Raw genomic sequence first — 11,682 nt, forward strand, 5'->3', positions numbered from 1 at the left:
ACAAATAATTAACAGGCTATACACAGCTCAGAGGCAAAAATCCTTTGAGGCTTCTCATTTCATTTCTCTGTGTGTGTGGCAATCCAGGCATTTATTAGCTTTTTTTTTTTTTTTAAAGACTTTCAAAAACAGTTAAAGTTGAGAAATCTAAGGAACACCCATCATCCTATTCAGACCTTTCTTTACCCAGAAGAGCATCAGGACCCGACTGTTAAAGGTCTCCAGAGACTGACAAAGCCGATCACCCTTTACCAGGCAGTCTGGTGGCTTATGCAAATGCTAGTGGTTTTCTAGAAGGAAGCATGCTTTTCATTTACCACCCACTCGCTACTGTGCTTTTATCATGAAATATTTTTCTAAAAGAAAAAAGAGAAAGAGAGGCTTGCCTAGAACAAGATTCACTTTTTTTTTTTTTTTTTTGGCTTGGTTTTGTTTTATACTTTGAACAGAACATGAAAAGCATAGACCATAATAGTAAATAAGGGCATATAAATAGCTATGAGTAAATCATAAGCAGGACTTGCACCATCTGAGCCTTAGAAAGGAAACAAAGTATGGACCACTCTGCTCTGGCTACCAATGTCACTTGGAAAGCAAGTGGTTAGGAACTGGCTTCTCTCCTGACCCTCTGTCTGAGAGATGGGAGGAAAGTCCCTTCACCTTCCAGAAGTCCTGTTGTGTATTAACAAGTAACAAAGCCAACAATACAAGCAGTGTCACGTGCACTAAAATGTACAATACGATGAAAGGCGGAGTGTGATATCATCCCACTTAGCACACCTTAGGTGTCTGTCTTCATATCCTTGAGTAATGAACTCACCCAAAGTCAAGCGTCTAAGATGATAGTTGTTAAGCATAAGTTATAGGCCCCCATGAACTATTTTTCCTTCTCAGTGCACTGCCTGATCTCTTAACTACACAGTAAGTCCTATTCTGCAAACTGTTTTGTTTTGTTTTGTTTTTTAAACCCGCAATGTGTCCCACTGCAACTTGAAAAGAATAATAAATGCCTGAGGAGGTATACCAGGTTTCCTTGAGCCCACCTACGTGTTACAGGTCTAGGAAGTAAGGACCATTGAAAGAGAACACACCAGTAATGTAACTTACTTTGCCTAAGGAAACAGAGCCATCAGTCTTGGTTCTTTAAAGGGTGGCTGGCCTTTCATATTTGCACAAGCAGTCTAGTCTCCAAGAGACTGGACTGGACTGGAATCACGTTATGATGATTCCTAAGGTAGAAAAGACCAGGGGAAGAGGTGGCCCTTTTTGCCTGACCTGCAGCAACTCTACATTTCCCCCACAAGTTTCCAATGTCCTTTACCCCATACCATGGACAAAAGAAGAAGTTCATATTCTCCGGGCTGGAGAAGTTGCTCAACAGCTAAGAGCACTTACTGCTCTTCCAGAGGATCTGAGTTCACTTCCCATATATGAGGCATCTCACAACTACCAGTTAACTCCAATCCAGGGGATCCAATACTCTCTTCTGGCCTCTGTGGGCACTGAAATCACATACACATACCTACACAAGGACAGTCATACATATACATTTTTTTTAAAGTTTTTTGGTTTGGTTTGGTTTGGTTTGGTTGTTTTGTTGTTAAGAATTCTGGATTCTCGGAGCTAACTGTCACATGGAGCGAATCTAGTACAAATGAATGAACATTAACAATAAGGGCAAGCAAGTTCACCAGGAGTTTTTCAACTGGTGCCACTGATATCATCACTGATCACTGTATCATCATCACTGATGAATCATGAACAGTTCTCATGTTGTAAACAATCAAGAGATGCTATGATCATGAAGACAAAGAAACATGCAGGAACAAAATAAAAAGAATGGAACTAGTGATTTAAAAAAAAGAGGTCATGAATTTGAGGGAGAGTAGATGGGGCATATGAGCAGGTTTAGAGAGAGGAAAGGGAAGGGAGAGGTAGTGTAATTATAATCTAAAAGTGGGAGAGAGAGAGAGAGAGAGAGAGAGAGATCATCAACTTCTGTATGAGAGGGAAAATGAAACGTGATGATGTGTTCAGATCAGAAAACTAAACAAGAGTGAACGTGATTGGCTGCCTTCTAACTGTAGAGTACAGCTGAAGGCCTCCTCCCACTTGGAATTCTTCTTGACTCTGATACATGATTGTCTCTCAAGAGGAATAAAACAAAACAAAAAAACAACAGAACTAATGCTGGATGACTGCCATCATGCCTCCAGCTACAACCCAGTCTATTTAAATTCAATACACGTAGGCAATGAGTATATATGTACACTCTAGAGACCAATAAATCTATAGACCTATACATCTATAGACCAGTAAATACACCCAAGAAAATAAAGAGAACAAAGACGAGCATAAATATAAAGCAAAACATAGTTTATAGGATAGAAAAGAACCTGCAGCCCTCTCCTGTTCTTTCATCAGAATGAGATAAAAGTAGACAACTCCAGCATCAAAGGATACACCACACATCAAGTTGCAAACATCTAGTGACATGCCTTTGCACACATGAAAGCTAGAGAAGGCTTCATTAACACCCAGAGCTGAGAGTGTAAGCATCTGGACCCATCCCCCAGGTGCAACCCTTTGTGATGAATACTAAAGGAGGCATTTGGGGGAGATAGGAAAGGCTTTGGGATTCCTATCCCAAACTATGTTGACCATAGTTTCTAAAGAGAGATTGCACTGCCTTCCAGGCCCCGGACTTGGAAATAGGTGTATCCCAACCACCACCCACTTTCCTTGACTAACACAGCATTTTATGGAAAAGAGGAAGTAAGCAGCACGACTGCTCTAAAACTGTACGCCAGTTAAAAAGTGTGGGCTGACTAAGTGCTTCTGACGACTGTAGATATCACAATGGCCGCTTCAACAAATACCTGGGTTCTCCCTAAAGAGGTTTAAAAGTTCCTTATTCTATACAAGAGCCCATTTTGCTAACAAGAATGACATGAAGAAGCAGTCTATGATGACTTTTAAATTACAGTGACATGAAATTGAGCAAAAGAATGCTAAAAATTGTGGAAGAAATAGAAGTAAGAATAACGCATCAAGGCAAAATGGTATATGTTGTAAAGAAAACAGGAAAATAGAAAATCTTTAGGTCATACAACTAGGCAAAGAGACAGGGTCTCTCTGCATAGCTCTGGCTGTCCTGAAACTCACTCTGTAGACCAGGCTGGCCTCGAACTCAGAAATCTGCCTGCCTCTGCCTCCCAAGTGCTGGGATTAAAGGCGTATGCAAATACCACCCATCTCAAAGAGTAATTCTTAACTTGAACCCAAAAGCATGATTCACAAGAGAAAAATCTGACTAACTTTACTAAAAACAATAAGGACTCTTCTACAAAGACCTATCAAGATGCAAATAAAAGCTGGAAGAAAACTCAAATCACATGTTCAACAAAAGAGCAGCATCTAGAATGCACAAATCCCTCATGAAATTCAGCATTACATAAACTTCAAACGACAAGAGACAAACACAGACACTTCAACAAAGAAAAGACACAACAGCAAATGAAAACCATGAAGATGGTTGGTATTGCCGCTATGGGAAAAATACAAAAGTATTTTCACGCACACACTTGTACACTAATGTTCACTGCAGCTTTACTAATAACAACCAAATACTGGAAGCTACTCAAATATACTTCAAACTGTGATGCATCCACAACAAGGAATACTACTAAGCAATAGGACGAAAACAAGTTGCTGACTCATGCAACTTAGATTTCCAAGGACACAGGCTGGTGAACGAAGCCAAGGTTAACAGGTATATGTGAGTGCTTCCATTGTGACATGTGTAAAATATACAATTGAGAAATAGAGAACACATTAGTGCTTACTAGGGTAGGGGTGTAGGAGGGAACAAAGGTGAATATTGTCATAAGTCTTGTGGTGTAGAGCCGAACATCACTATGTGGAGAAGTTTATGCAAACTTACATTTGATATAATTGAGGCAGAAATGATGCAAATTAATGTACACACAATTGATGAAATCAAAATATATTTTGTGGTTCAAACCAATAACAATTTCTCAAATTTTATATTCGTTATGCAAGATGTTAACTTTGCAGGAGGCTAGACCAAGGATGCATGGGACTTCTCTGTTCACTTCTCTGCAGCCACCTATGAAACTATCCTGTGGTTATTTCAAAATTAAAAATTTAGAAGTGCAAAAAGAAGGGTAAGGCCATTAAAGCCAAAGTGACTTAGGGATGGAAAAGTAGCTCCAGGGCTTCTACTGAGGACATGGGGCTCGGACGGGCTGGTGGCTTTTTCCCTGCAGAAACACTTGGTGGCAGGAATAATGCTAATGTTATTAATAAACTACATGTTTAGGCGGAAATACTCTGCTTGGAAAGTTTGCTTTCTTTTCCTGCTCATCCACCCAAGCCACTATAATAATGTTTCTTGAGGCAACCATTCATTAAGCCTTTCTACTCATCAGCAGATTTCATGAAATCAATTTTATCTCCCCAAAATATGTTTTTCCTCCCAGCAAATGAAGTCCCGGAAACCTCAGTGTTAAGAAACTGAAGCAGTCCAACTAAATATAAGGTATTTTTAATTATAGTTATTAATAACATAAAACAAAGAAAATGAACATGGCTAAGCATTTACATTTCCTCTCCCCACCTGCTCCCTACTTTGACAAAGCTGATTAACTATACACAAAGCTGATTAACTAACGATACCTGCAGGAACTGTTCTTGAAAGCAGGAGGGTTGCCCTCTTACTACCAAGCCTTTCTCAATTTGTATTTCAGGTACAGCTATGTGGAATCATAAATAAACACCCTACCCTTACTTTTGGCCAAACTCCTGCAAGCACACACATGACCTCTAGACATTCCATTACCAAGAAAAGTTTGCACACTTAGCAATCATGTTCAGAGCCGACGTCCTAGCCTCAGAAATGTCATCAACTGTATTTGTGACTTAACAGAAGATAACAGGCGCTTCTGTGAACCTTTTTCTCACTGTCCCTGATAAAGCTTCTAATCCAGAGGTATCCGAGACAACTTTAGAGCTCCAAAACTGTACAGTGTTTCACTCTTAAGAGAGTTATCCGCTAGAACACAATCCCACCTCACGTGGTACGCAATGCCCTGTTGACACTTACTGCAACTGCATTGCAAGACAGCCACCTGCACAGTGCACAGCACGTTTACAAGACCAGAACATCAGTTTTAAGCAAAACCCACACAGCTGGTCAGGAGCAGGTGTAGACCAAGGAACAAAGTCAACAGGGCCTGCAGGAATACATTTCTAAGTGTTTCAAAATGCCAGATCTTGCAAATAAAATTGACCTTTTCACTTGGCATTCTCTTAAAAGAAATGAGATTTTTGAGACCTGCATCTCAGCTATTTTTAATTCTAGACTCCTATGACTGTGGACTAGCAAAGGGCTCTGAGACAGAATGCATTGCTTCCACTTGCAGTTTTGCCTCCACGTACACAACTGAGCACACCTGTGCATACATACAAACTTCTGTGCCAACACAGTCTCTATCGAGAAAGGATCACAGACACCTCTTCCTCTAAAAAGGAAAGGTTTTCAATGATTTTTTTCTAGCACATTACAAAACTCGGACATCTTTTTGCCACTTTATTTTAAATCATATTTAAATCACAATATTTTACTCATATTGAATCAGAGAATAGGAAACATTTAGAGTAAAATACCAAGCCCCCTGCTCAGGGGACTTTACTTAATTGCTTTAAATAAAAAGTGACAAATCATCTGACAGGCCTTGCCCTGACAGCCTGTCCCCCTAACTGTAAATCGCATCCTTTTCTACTTCCGTTTCCTTCCTCTTTTCTCTCTTGTCAGTTTCAGCCGTGGCTCCAATTCTCAATTCACCTCACAAATCACCCTCCTTTCCTCCTACTATTTCTATTGCCTCCCTAAGCATTAGTGAGAGGGCCATGCCTATCCCCATGCCATGAGAAGATGCCACTGGCCTTGTTCCCAGGTGATAATGAAGCTGTTCCTCCTCTTAGAGAACAAAGATGGACCAGCTTAAAGGGAGCAAAGTTGAGAGTCCACAAACTGGTGGTGCTCCTCCTCTGCCCTCTCCAACCACCAGCACACTCCCCTCACCCCCTACAAGTGCTACTGTTGGAAAGTTAGTTAACTGCCTGTCCTTACATAGTTTAAATAGAAAAACAAAGGCACTGGGCTTGACGCTGTCTTCCAGCATTTTTTTTTTCCAATTATGCTTTCCTTATTGTTTAATTACAATGTCAGTCTATCCTATTACTAAGTCTTTTATCTCTCCCATGAAATAAAGCTATTTTTAATTCTGTAATTAAATTGACTTGTATTCTTTAGTTCTCCTCTCTTTTTTTATTTAAAAGGGGATAAATCAATATATTCCAGTAAGAGTTGGAATTTGATTCTGCCTCAAGGTTTTAAAATGGGCTAACTAGCCTATCTATAATTGTGATTTCCTGATGGACATCTAAGAACTTTGAAGGAAAGTTGAATGTGAGAAGAACATAAGGTGTGTTCACTGGCAAGATAGCTTAGCAAGGAAGGGTATTTGCTGACAAGCCTGACAACCTAAATTCAATCCCTGGAACACATGGACACACACACATACACACATGAGCGCGTATGCATGTAAAATCATGGCTGCTTCACTCTACTATAATATAAGTGCAAGGCCTGGGTTTGCAAAGTTGGTTTGTTTGGTCTTTTTCCCTAATCCTCCACATGGATGAACATGGATTTAAGTTCCTAGTTCCCCTTAATGCAAAGGGTCTGTCCCCAACTCTCCAATGGATGCCTGAAACTGCAGGTATATCAGACCCTACACTGACCCTTTTTCCGTCTATACTTACAATACACCTTAACGTCTAAGTTAGGCACTCTTACTTATGAGTGAAAAACCAAAAACAAAACCCAAACAAGAAAATAGAACTAGCTCTTCACTATTTTAAAATCTATATAAATATGATCATTCTATCTCTCTCTCATAACACTTCCTCATACTATGCTTAAAGGAACCGCTTTACAGTTTACCTTTGTCATATCCAAATTTCCAGTTTCACCACCCCACTGCTTTGGGCCACTATTAAACAAAGCAAGGGTTATTGAACGGGATCACTATAATGACATTTCACTTGATCAGTTAACAAAAGAACCTACTGAGTGAAAGCAGGAGGGTATCTTATACTGTGTGAACATACTGTGAGAGGCATAATTTATGTCCCATGCAGGATGCAGTAGAAAGCTACAAGTCTTCATTGTGCTATTCAGAGCACCCTACAGTTTAAAACTCATAGTTGGCTTATGTCTGGGATTTTCTATTTAATACCTTTAGACCCCAGATGACCATACTTCTGCCCTAACACAACAGACACAAATACGAGAAAAGTGAAACCGTGGCTCAGGGAGGATTACTATACTAGTCTCCAGGCACCTCCAAAGATAGATAACCTAGTCAAAGACTAAGTAAAAACTGCAAGGTTAATGATATTATTACAATCTAAAGGCTAAAACACTCGACATAAGCTAGTTATTTCAGCTCATATTAAATTGAATCTGTTTTGTAAGAACTATAGAGCCATCTAGAATATCAGCTTTATGAGTGTTGCCACCATTGCTGTGATTTCAGATATCATAATTGTCACATAATGGTATTGACAGGAAAACAGCCAACTGTCCTTTTCCAGACAAACAAAAATCATCATGGAAATGAGTAGACAATGACAGTTGAAAGATGGACCAACATTGTCAGATGAGAAGAATCAACAAAGGAACTGAGCTACACACTCATTAAAGAAGAAGAAGAAGCCGGGCGGTGGTGGCGCACGTCTTTAATCCCAGCACTTGGGAGGCAGAGGCAGGCAGATTTCTGAGTTCGAGGCCAGCCTGGTCTACAGAGTGAGTTCCAGGACAGCCAGGGCTACACAGAGAAACCCTGTCTCGAAAAAACAAACAAACAAAAAAAAACAAAAAAGAAGGAGGAGGAGAAGAAGAAGGAGGAGGAGGAGGAGGAGGAGGAGGCAATAATGATGACGACAATGAGGAGGAGGAAGAGGAGAAGGAAGAGGAAGAGGAGGAGGAAGAAGAAAGTCATTCCTGAAACCAGATCTAACATTTTCAAATAAAATTAAGATTTATTATGCACACCCTTTTTCCACACATGATCTGTTCAGAATCACTCAGATCTTATTTTGGAGATAAGAAAATTGAAGCTCAAAAAGGTAACTCTATTAAGAGTGATGGAAGCTACCCCTGGTCACTATCTGTGGACATCTAAGCTATGTGGAAGTTGACTGAATGACAAAGCAAAAAAGGTCCTTTGATACTCAATGTTTATGCTCAATGAAATCCCACACAACTATTAGAACTGTAAAGGAGGTTATGCTAACAGGTCCATATAAAGTTACAACGCTGCCTCTGACACGGATGGTTCATTGTCACGTTTCATCTTTCTCCAACAACCATGTAAAGTAAAACATTTCTATACTAGATTTGAGGGTTAAGTAAGCCCTGTTTTCACAAGCATTACACTGAATGTTACACACAGTCACAAAGTCGACAGAGATCATCCAATATGTAGAACCCTTGCTTCTTAGTCTGCACTAAGGAAAACCATAAGAGACATTCTGATCTCTGCTTCAGAACAGATCATTTCCCATTTGATTCACAATAGTATTCCTTTAAACCAAGCTTAAGATAGTCACTTTTTGTGTTTTTCTAAAATGTTTTTTAATTTTAATAAAATGAGTTTCAACTAGACTTTGTCTTTACAAATGACTGGTATGTCAGGACTTAACATTTTCAATCTGTCAGTAATGAAAAGGTTAAACTTGAGAGAAACACCCTGGTGGATATGCCTCCCTCAACCATCAAAGGGGTGTGGGGAGGGGAAGGAGGTCACAGTCAGTTACTCCCGTTACACCAGCACTCACTGGAACATCTGTAGGCACACAAACACTCTACCCTTCAGCCTTCAGCTTGCCACAGGCAAACTAAACTTGACTCTTCCCCAAGTGCCGAGTTTAATTCCTGGCTTGGCCGAAAGGATTCAGAGAGGGATAAGCAGCCCCTCTGGCCTTCAGGTAGGTCCAATACCTTCATTTCTAGAAAAGATGAACATTTACCTATGTTGATAAACTTTAAGGGTCTGTTGATGCCACACTAAAGCAATTGGCTACAGGAGGGCAGGGCAGCTGGTTAGGGAAGACGTGCTGTAGATTTGGGAGGTATGGTTCTGGTATCCAGCTACTACAATGACTAATTCCTTTGGGATCTTACTTTAATCTTGCTATATAAATGACCCTCTGGCATCTATGTGGGAAGAAAGACCTAATCCTGGTTTCATTGCCAGCAGAAATCAAATAGTGTTTGCCTCAAACCTGATTAACCGTGCAAACCAGTGTTAACTCACACTACACAGTTGCAGTCCATGAGTGTACTTGCTGTTTTGGAGTCAGGGACATATGTAATGCTGAGTGGCAAGACTGAATGCTTCAGTCTTTGGAGAGAAAGTCAGTTCAGACACAGGAAACTACAAACCCAGACCTCACACCATTAGTTCCCTTCGGATGCTCGACTATGCCTTTGCTTCCAAGTGAGTTAAGTGAAAACTGCCCTGCTGTGGAATGCTAGCACAGGGCTGAGGACAAGGCACAAAGGGTGTTGGCCCTGGATTTCTTCCTTTCAAAAAGCATCTTTAATGTGTTGACTTTGAAATTTCTCTCAGTTGAAGAGCAGAGTCTTTTTTTTTTTTTTTTGGTCTATTTAAAGAAAAACCTTCAATGAGTTATTTTAGATCTACCATAATTTTTAAACAATTTTAAAAACCCTAGATGTAACTAATATAGTTATATCAAAACCATGGAAAAGTTATACTCTTCAACTCCAGTGAAAATATGTTCTAGCCCATAAACCAAACTCTCAACAACTCAATGTGTCAAAATTTGCTAAAATACCTCCAATGTTTCTATTACTTAAATACACAAATCGTCTGACTAAAATGAGTCACCTAAGACTTAAATGGGCAAGCACTTGTCTCTGTTCCAAGAGGAAACAATGTAGCTCCCTTTGCTGTTTTTAGAGCTCCAAGTTTATTACAAAAATAGACAATCTTCCCTGTGCATTGTCGGAGAATATGCCTCTATTTAATCCATAAAATCTAAAAACCCCTAAGACAACCTTAACATGACACAGCAATCTATAATTTAAACTGGTATTGGGGGGGGCAGTTAACTCCTTGGGATCTGGAATCCATTGCCCCTTGTATAGAACAAGCAGTTCTATAATTCTGTATTGGTTTTCATAGGTGTCTGAAATAAAGGAGCTTCAAACTCACTGCTGCTTCTGCCCAAAATGGGGCAAATGTCTGAAAATAATCATTCTCCGTGGAGAGTGTAACCACCTAGGGCATCCATGGTTTTCACTTACTGGATTAGGAGTTAACTCTTTCTTTTAGTATCTATGGGCAGAATGTTTTCAGGTGATAGAATATCCTCCCTTACACATATGTGAATAGCTCAGGGATGAATTAAACAGTTTCCTAAGTTATTTCAGAATCAGGGCAAGCTGCTGGATCACAGTCTGAGGAAGTGGAAGGCTTGCCTTCACAGCTGCAGAAATGCTCTTTCTCAGGCACCATTTCCTCACGTGACTTAACCCACGAAAGAGTATTAATGGATCGCATCTTGAGGACTCTCTGGCTGCAAGAGATTGCTTAGCAATTAATGACATAGAAACTCTAGAAGTTCTTCAGGCCAGAAAACATATATGATAGATCAATCACAGATATTACATGGCTCAAGGAACATTTACAGGGGGAACAGAAATATAGTGGCCAGGAACATTTGCTGACTAATTTCTGTGCACCAGTCATTGTGCCTTATAATTTACATGTACTAGCCTACTTCACAAAGCAATCCAATGAATAGCTACTAATATTATCCCAATTTACAGGTAAAAGAGAGAAAATAAGTTGCCAAGGATGATCACAGACAGAGTGGTAGCAGATCGAGACTTGTAAAGCCCAACTTTGGATTTTTGCATGCACAGTGAAGAATATGCGCAGTGATAACAAAGAAATGCCGTTTTGTTATCTACACTGAGTCACCAATACCTTTGGCTTATACATTTATCCAACTACTATTAATTTAAAAGTTTATCACTTATACAACCCCCTCTGCTACTCATAGAATATCTTGAAAGAATGGAGGGATCTGGAAGAACGTTAAGAGCCAGAAGATAGAAAAGCTTTGAAATGCTATCTTTAAGATGGTACAACCACTGCAATCATGAACTCATGGTTGCTATGGATACCTAGACTGGGCTGCACAGGACTGGACCCATAGCAGGCAGTCATTGCTTGGAGGGGAGCACATGAGGCCCTACCCCACTGACTACTAATAGATTGAGGGAGAGAGAGAGAGAGAGAGAGAGAGAGAGAGAGCAAGTCACTGCCTTCAATTGTGCAGCCATTCATGAGCACTCTAAGCTTCTATAGACAGTTCCAAACCCATGGCCACACAGATGTTTCCGGTTAAACTCAGTGGGTCAAAACCCAAACAAAAAAGATATTAATATAGGAAATGTGAGAAATTTTTTTAGGAAGGAGGGAAGGTTGGCAGGAACAGGAGGGAGATAAAAGAAGGGGTTGAATCGTAAGAGCAAACTATATATGTATATGAAACTGT

At 40.0% G+C, this 11,682-nt stretch overlaps 2 protein-coding genes across 5 annotated transcripts in view; one reads left to right on the top strand and one right to left on the bottom strand.

The window, feature by feature from the left end:
* The window catches only part of CUNH11orf74 (chromosome unknown C11orf74 homolog), an 84,862-nt gene that overhangs the window by 71,808 nt on the left and 1,372 nt on the right, over nucleotides 1–11,682 (bottom strand). The window contains exon 1 of one of the 3 annotated variants that reach the window (XM_031371137.1): nucleotides 4,984–5,132. The exons of the other annotated variants lie outside the window; for them this stretch is intronic. The gene's annotated coding sequence lies outside the window, so the exon portion shown is untranslated. Of the gene's footprint in view, nucleotides 1–4,983; nucleotides 5,133–11,682 lie in introns of those variants that run through there. 3 annotated transcript variants of the gene reach the window in all.
* Nucleotides 8,924–11,682, top strand: part of Rag2 (recombination activating 2) — a 7,114-nt gene continuing 4,355 nt past the window's right edge. Inside the window, exon 1 of one of the 2 annotated variants that reach the window (XM_031371132.1) lies at nucleotides 8,924–9,078. The gene's annotated coding sequence lies outside the window, so the exon portion shown is untranslated. The remainder of the gene's footprint in view (nucleotides 9,079–11,682) is intronic. The other variant, XM_031371133.1, reaches the window with a different exon arrangement.

This window comes from Mastomys coucha, unplaced genomic scaffold (assembly GCF_008632895.1).
Source record: "Mastomys coucha isolate ucsf_1 unplaced genomic scaffold, UCSF_Mcou_1 pScaffold15, whole genome shotgun sequence".
Classification (NCBI taxonomy): Eukaryota; Metazoa; Chordata; class Mammalia; order Rodentia; family Muridae; genus Mastomys; species Mastomys coucha.